Source organism: Triticum aestivum, chromosome 7A, assembly GCF_018294505.1.
Source record: "Triticum aestivum cultivar Chinese Spring chromosome 7A, IWGSC CS RefSeq v2.1, whole genome shotgun sequence".
In the NCBI taxonomy this organism is placed as follows: domain Eukaryota; kingdom Viridiplantae; phylum Streptophyta; class Magnoliopsida; order Poales; family Poaceae; genus Triticum; species Triticum aestivum.
Genome location: NC_057812.1, coordinates 62561648 through 62570035, shown reverse-complemented (window position 1 = coordinate 62570035; position 8388 = coordinate 62561648). Strand labels below are relative to the sequence as shown.

Genomic DNA, 8388 nt, shown 5'->3' with positions numbered 1-8388 from the left:
AGCACAAAAATTTTAAAAATAAAAACAGTGCATACCTATGCCGACGGTTATGTTGTTTCTTTTTTTGCAGGTTGATGAACTGGAAGAAAGAAGCAGAAGATGAAGAACCAGATAGTTTAGTATAGGTTTAGTTTAGGACTTTTCCTTTCTTTTATTTCTTTTTCCTCCAAGTGTAATTCCTAAATACTTGTAATTGACATTTATATTAATAAAGTCTATTGTTTATTATTCAGACCAAATAATCAGACCAAATAATTGAAATGTTCCATTTATTATGAATACAGTTCTTTTATTCAATTTTTGCAATATCATTTGTATTATTTATTCATGAATATAGGTTTGCATCTATGCCTACGGTTAGGCCGTCGGCATAGTGCCTCTGTGATACCAATAGCTGACATGTGGCAGCACCTGGGAAACCCTGTCGCACAGATACGCCGACAATTCGGCCGTCGGCATAGGCCTATGTCGATGGCCTAATCGTCGGCGTATCTGACATGTGGCAGCACCTGGGCAGCCGTGGCACGGAGCTATGCCGAAGGTTGGGCTGTCGGCATAGGCCCAAAACTATGCCGACGGCCTAACCGTCGGCGTACCGCCAGGTCACGGTCGCCCAGAAGCTGCCACGTGTCAGGTGGCGTCGTCAACGTCCGTCAGGTGGAAAATGTTGCTGACGGGGTATGTATGCCGACGGTGGTACGACCCCCGTCGGCTTAGCTCACTATGCCGACGGTTTTTGTATGCCGATGGCCGACCTGAGGTACGCCGACGTACGAGTTGCCGACGGGGATATGCTGACGGGGACCGTCGGCGTAACCCTTTGCCGACGGCTTTTGGCCCTATGCCGACGGTCATGGGCCTCGGCAACGTATCAAATTCTGGTAGTGACCGGCTGGTGGAGGAATGCCACCGAGCCTTGCTGTCTTCCATTGATGCTGCTCAGCGCGGCCTCGAACGAGCTCTTGCCGACGCCATTGTAGGGCGCACCGGACGAGGATCCGTAGCTCAGGTACGATCCAACTCCGGCCGGCCATGCGGTGGCGCCGGGCAGGCTGCTGGCGCCGGAGCCGGAGAAGGAGAAGCTCGTCGAAGGGTACCTACCAGTGTTACCGCTGTGGCCATGAGAGCTGGTGAAGCTGGAGGAGAACCTGTTGTTGTTGCTGAGGGAGAAGGCCTGCTGCGAGGCGGCCTGCGAGGTGAGGTCAAGTGTAATGGTGGGGTACGATGGGGTAGCACTGATGGACGCGCCGGTGGCGGCCGGGAGGAAGAACGGTCGGCCACCCAGCTTGTTAGAGGAGGCACTGTTGGCCGCCCCCGGGAGGCCGAACCGAAGGCCGTGGAGGCTGGAGGCGGCAGAGGGGAAGCCGAGCGAGGTAGAGGAGCCTGACATGAGCATGGATGCCGCGGCCGAGGTGGTGGATGCCATGGCGGTGGCGGAGGCAGACAACGGGTGGTTGTGCGCACCCTCATAGGTGGTGATCAGGATCGACATGTCCTCCCCGCATCTTTGCACCTAGGAAAAAAGAGCGCACGGTCAGTTCTCGGTTGGTCATCATGGCAAGGAAGAATGATGTGTGTAGTGTGTGTGTGGATGGCGCCATTGAAGAAATATGAGCAAGAGTTTTAAAGCATCTTTGATTAGTTAAATTTTTACTTCAAAACTTGATTAATTCAAGTGCAAATCCAATGCATGGTGAGAAGATTGTTTGTTCTTATACCGAGCGCACAATGTGCACACTCATTTTATACATGAAGTTCTTGTGCAACTGGCTAAAAAACCCATGCTAAAAGTTATTGAAAATCCTTTAAATAGTTGAGTATGTACGTAGCCACAATTACCGAAAAAGGCTTTCACCCCGCCTTATATATAAAGCACCAACCACCAACAAACGGATCCGATACAAACCACAACACACAACACGAGAACCACATTCTCCCAGGGACAGATACATAGGTGCCAAAGGGCTACAAAAACACCACACCGACATACTCGACGCAGACAACAAGAGAAGACAGTAAGCATCACTACGGAGCCGCCGACGCCCTTCTGATGAGATCACGAAGAGGTGAAGTTGAGAATCGCCGACACCGTGCACACCAAGACGGTGCCTTCAGGAAGGGCACGACACCGTAGCGCCGCCACCGCCCGATCCAGAGATCGGATTTTCATCCGGAGCACGACAAAGGGAGGGAGCAACCACAACAGAGACTCCAGGAAGATGACGACGCCCACAGACGCCGCCTCCGTCGGTCTGGCCTAAACCAGACAGGGTTTTCACCCCGGTAAGCATACTCCGCCTTCGTTAGGACGACGAAACGCCTACCACCACACCGCCCACGCGGCCATGGCGGCTAGCCGCCCACACCTGAGCCGTGGCATCAGCCCACGAGCACTGCGGCTCCCACCACCTGTGCCGCTGCCCGAGAAACAAGACACTTGAAAGGTCCTTCATGGTTATAGGCGATGAGCCGACCGGCAAGCTCCTACCACCGACAGAGCCGCCAGCGACAGGAATGGCCAAATCGATTAGGGAGTGGCCAGGTCGGAGAAGAGGCGAGGCGGGAGTGGACTACGTCAATGTCCGGCACCCCTGCCGGTGACGGGTGGCCCGACCGCATCGGCGCCACCCATCTCTCCCACCACCTCTCCAAACGTCACCCCTGACGACCAACCCGGAATCCCAGCCTGGATCAGCACATGGCCCAAACCGGCCACCCACTCAGCGGCGCGAGGAGCCGTACCGGCCACAACCGCCTGCATCCACGAGAGAGACCAACACCATCCCTAAGGGCCACACGCAGACGAGCCGACGCCGGAGAGCCAAGCGCCACGACCTGTACACCACCATGAGCTGAACCACGCCGACGCAACACCGCCGCCACGAGCCGACCCATGCCACCACCATGGGCTCCCACCACGCCGTGGCAGCCCAAATCCACCAAGGACAACCGCCGCACCGGAAGAAGCCGCCTGCAGTAGCTGGCCGCACGCCACCGCTGTCCACGCCCAGCGCCATGACCATGCCCGGTCCTGGCCAGCTCCCGGGCCGCCAGCCAGAGGAGAGCCCCCAGATCCAGATCGATTTGGGCCTCCGCCGCCGCCAAGCCCGCACCGCCGCCTCTGCCACCACGGGCGCAACCCCGACGACCACCGCACGTAGCCCACCACGCCGGAGCAGCAACCACCTGCGCTGCCGTGCCCCATGAAGCACCGCGTCCCCGACCGGCGAGGTCGTCCAGCGCCGCCCACCACCGTTCGGGAAGGAGAGGAGGCCCCGCCGCGGCCGCGGTCGGCCGTGCTTTGCCCGCCAGCGAGTGCGGCGGCGGCGAGGAGAGAGGAGGAGGGGAGGGGGGCTAGGACCGGTGGCGGCGAGGGTTTCCCCCACCGCTCGCGGGAGCGACACGGGGGGTTGGGGGGGAGCGACCTCCGGCCACGTAGACACAATTTAGGTCTATCATGTCATGAATTTTCAATTATATATTGAACTGGCAACCTGAGAAACAAAAAAGAAATCATGCTATGAAGAAGAAATTCACATACATATGTGAACTGTGCATATTAATGCTACCGCATTTGAATCTGCCATATCTATTTCCCAAGCTGAACTTATATTGGAAATCTTGTGCCATGTTAGAGATATGCTATGTCTTACCCACAAAGAGAGAGAGAGAGAGAGAGAGAGAGAGAGAGAGAGAGAGAGAGAGAGAGAGAGAGAGAGAGAGAGAGAGAGAGAGAGAGATGCTATGTCTATGAACTCAGTGTTTTTCAAAGTTATTGGGAACTTTTACCATGGATATATTTTGGACATTGTTTTTTTCCATGAGGGGAGGTTGCACTTGCTTTTTTTTGAGGGAAAGGTTGGACTTGCTTTTTTTAGGGGAAAAAGGTTGGACTTGCTTGAAATGGCATGCAGCACACACACACATGTGGCAACGCTGGCCCAACCCAAAGCCCATCAGAGTCTTTTCCAGGCTCTAGCATACTAAACCCCCATCGGCCACTGGCATGTGGGACCTGGACCAATTTGTTTCGACGCGATCAGCCTAAGGCCTTGATTGGATTGTCGTGTTTCCTCCAATACACGTGTAAAATAAATATAGGTCTCGGCTCGTCGTTTGGTTTCCAGCCCAATTTTGCTACGCGGCCTGTAAGATACAAGTGTAAACTATACACCCCCGTATTTACTTACTACCATTCCAAGCACGCCCTAAAACCCAACAGCGCCCTTGCCGTTGCCGGAGAAGCCACGCCCGGGCAAGCGAGGGGAGGGAACCCGATCACCGCCCCGGCGGCTCCGGTCCTCCCTCGTGATCAGGTCAGGCTCCGATCTCCGGCTACGTGCTCTTCTGTTTAGGCCCGCTAGCTCCCTCCCTCCCTCCCCGGTGGCGCTCCAACGCTTGATTAATGGAGTCTGGACGCCGGATTTGGGACCATATGCACATGGCGGCTTAATTTAGTTGATTGTGCCACTTGGTACTAGTACTTTTTTGAAGGGGAACTTGATACTGGCTAGTTTTGAACCTTAAATATGAACTGTATTAGGCATCCACTTGAGAAATATACGAGAAAAGAGAACACATCTTGCTAATTTTGGGCAAACATAAGAATACGTACTATGGCTCTGCCAATACGACATAATTAGATCTCGCTGGAAACCAATGTATAAAAAAAAGGATCTCCCTGAATTTTACAAAAGGGTATCTGGGGTTGTATACATTTTTGATCTGTAAGTGTCGAGCTTCAACAGTTCAGCACTGAATTTTTTTTATGAGCTGTATATAATACATCTGTTAGCCGGCGCCAACTTCCTGACATTAAAGCAACACATGTATAGGTCTTGGTCAAGTTTGGTTTGCGGAACATAGAAGCATTTTTGGTTTAGGGTTAATTACAAATAGAGGGAGTGCTAATTAAGTTGCACTGCGATGTTTGGAAGCAACACATGTATAGTTCTTCGCAAGGTTTGATTTTGGGTTTGTGAAATTTTTCGCCCCAGGCTGAGATGGCCGAATTTCGGCCAAAATTTGACTAAAATTTGACCAAAATCTATTTTTTCGCTGGAAAGTATATTTCGCCCCAGGCCGAGATGGCCGAAATTCGGCCGAAATTCAAAACACAGGTTCTTCATCATGTTTGGTTTGCGAAACACACTTCGCCGCAGATTCTTTGGTACCATGTTTTGGGGTTCTTTTGGATGTATTGCAGTGAATATACATACCTGTTTTCTGACGGGACACCCTGTTGCGACGGTGCAGCGGTAGTAGGCGCGTGGACACGGGTTCCCCTTGGATATCTTCTGCCCGTACTTCCTCCACTAGCAACCATCGTTCATCTGATCGATCGCCAACAAACCATACATTCAAATCATATATACGCATATGAGTTTCCACATCCCTTTCATGCATTTACCATTCAAGTTCTTAATTAGGTATCCTAGAGTATATGTAGATGTACGTACCGTTGGTGTGTCACACCTTGCCCTCACCGACACCCTGGCCTTCTTGGCCAGTGGCTGCCGGGCCACCTCCTCCTCCGTCTCCGCGCCGCTGACGGTGATTCTCGGGTTCTTCGCCATCTTGCTTGCTGCGGCTGACGTTGTCGTCTCCGCGGCCTCCCCCTCGGAGCTGCCTCGAGGGCTCAATGTCACCACATCTGGCCGCACCTTCGTCTCACTTCCATCAGTTCTTGCACCAACAGCTCCGCAGGCTGATGAAAGTCCAAGAAAGATGCCCTTGTCATCTGGATTATTAGTGCTGTCCTTGATCTCTTCTCCCATGTTCTGCCTGCTCATGACGGCGCTCGTTCCAAGGCGCAAAGAGACGAACCCAGGGCCGTCGACCAGTGATGTATGATCCGGTGAGCCAACGGCGAGGTTCTTGCCTCGCCCTTGCTGGTGGAGAACGTCGAATTGCTTCTGAAGGGAGCGATGGTCCTCCACCATCCGTGATAGCATCATCTTCAGCCTCTCGTTCTCTTTTCTCACTTCGCCCATCTCTGCCCTTGTGGACGCAATCTTGTCTTCTTGAGCCTGAATGAATGAAACCATCACATCAGAGACACTTCAATTAGTCATTTCTCATTAGTTAAGCAAATCACATATGATAATGCCTAGTTGGCTACTTGGCTGGGTTTGTATATATGACTACTGGGAGCTAACTAGTTTGGTACCTAGTTAGATGAAAAAAAACTATAGGCAAATATACATAGCTAATAGATTTAGGTACTTTTTTCATGAATAAGTTGAGGAATTTCAGGATAGTTAAGAAATTTAAAGGCTACTTATTACTAGTTTTTACTGCCTACCAGGCCCTGCCTTATGTAACAAATTAAGAAAAGTTGTGCTGTTTATGTTTGTTGAACATGTTTGATAATTATGTACCTCTTTTTCTGTGCTTGACTGGTTTTGCAAGAACTTGAAAAAATTGCCATCTGAGGCCCGATGATCATCTCTCATCTGCAACGCCAGCATGAAAGTCTATATTAGCATAAGATGATCAAAAAATTAATAACACCATGAATTTATTGGATGACGAGCAGCTAGCTGTTGAAAAATCCAATTCCTGGCTGATCCATATGTTTAATTTGACTGTTCTACTAGTACCAGGATCTGTGGTCCCTAAAGATGATCATCTGACTGATTTTGACATGAGAAAGAGAAGTCCCTGACTTCCATTCATGGATCAAGAGCCACAACCCAAAGAAGAGAGAAACTCAGCCAAATCCTAACCACTAGTCCTAACCATGCTTATCCAAATAAATGAACAAGCATTCAATAAAAAAAATCAAACTCTTTGAAGCATATGTGACAGCACAAATACAAAATCAAGAGAAGAAATTAATCAGTTCCAAACCTGATCTTTCAACCGCTCTTCATGAGCTCCAAGCTGCCGCTGGTCTCCCTTGATCATCTCGATCTCCTTCACAGAAGACAAGCTATCTCTCCTTAGAGCAAGGCAAAGGTCCCTCTCCTCCTCCTCTCTCACCAGCTAGCTTCCGTAGCCTTCCAATCCTTTCTTCTCTAGCCCTTTACGAGCCTTGCCATGGCCTTGTATATATAGGGAGAGAGGCAGCTAGCTAGACGCCTAGACCATGGCCTCGACCTTCTCTTCTCTTCCACCCCCCTCCTGTTTGGACTAGATTTATTTTGGCATAAACAAACGCCGTACGCCGGTGCTTACCTGCGCTGATTAGGCGGCCAGCGTTAGAAATGTCAAACACAGCCTCACCCTTTGGTGAAGACCGAAGACTTGCAGAGACCAGAGAGCCAGAAAAAAACTTATATCGGCGGATAGGAGAGGAGACTGAGATTTATGTGTGTGGGAATAGGCTTCGACGTGTGCAACATGCTGTTGTTGTCTGGAGGCCAATTATAACTAGGACGCGCGTCCAAACTGTGTTACGTACGTCGTCGAGCGCGTACGCCCAGCGTTGATGAAGCTTCCTGCCAGTCCTCGTCGTCGGCGTCGGCGCCTCCGCCCACTATTATGGATAGAGAGACTGTCGTCAAGCAAGGAATCGCTTTCAGACCAAATTTCAGTCCTGTAGGGCCGTCCGTCAGAGGAAGTTGATCAGTCATAATCGCTCATACATATATATGTCTCCGAATCCATGTAACGAGATTTGGTTTGAGGTGGAGGACATGGCGGCCCCATGTGTCTTCTACACAATTCAGAATTTTCTGCCAGAAAGAAGTCCATTTAATTTGGTGTGGTGTACTTGTTATTAGTAGTTATGTAATTATGTCACAGAAAATGAATTGGAGTCAGAATGGTCAGAAAAAGAATTTATTCAACAAAAAATCATTTTTAAACATAATTAAAAAAAGTTTAATAAAACCAATAATTTCTTGCTAGTTAGTCAGATCTATCATCAAAAACTGGGCTAGACCTGCAAAGCTTGGACCATGACTTAGATATATCTCCTCCCTAGATCCAAGGTTTCCCTCTTCCACACACATGCACGTTCAGTAGTGGACTACTTGCATGGAATTCTTTGGGAAATCAACATATCAACACAGTAAACAAATGCAAGACCATTGACCTTAATCATGGCTAATCTCATGGGGATTAAGAAAAAGTGTGGTGCTGTGATCCAAGGTTAGCTGCACCATTTGCCTAGAATACAGTGTGAGTAACTGAGTATAGTAACTATATAGTTCAGCTTGGGGTGGTCTTTTCACTGGTAGAAAAAGGGCCTATAGTCCCGGTTCGTAAGGGCCTTTAGTCCCGGTTCCGGAACCGGGACTAAAGTGTCGGTACTAATACCTCCCCCCTTTAGTCCCGGTTCAATCCAGAACCGGGACTAAAGGCCCTCCACGTGGGCAGTGCACAGAGCCCAGTCAGGAGACCCTTTGGTCCCGGTTGGTGGCACCAACCGGGACCAATAGG

The 8388-nt window shown here is 50.3% G+C and overlaps 1 pseudogene; it reads right to left on the bottom strand.

Annotated features, from left to right (window-relative positions):
• Window positions 1-7290, bottom strand: part of LOC123148976 (probable WRKY transcription factor 61) — a 10015-nt pseudogene extending 2725 nt beyond the window's left edge.
• Window positions 7291-8388: the final 1098 nt, after the last annotated feature.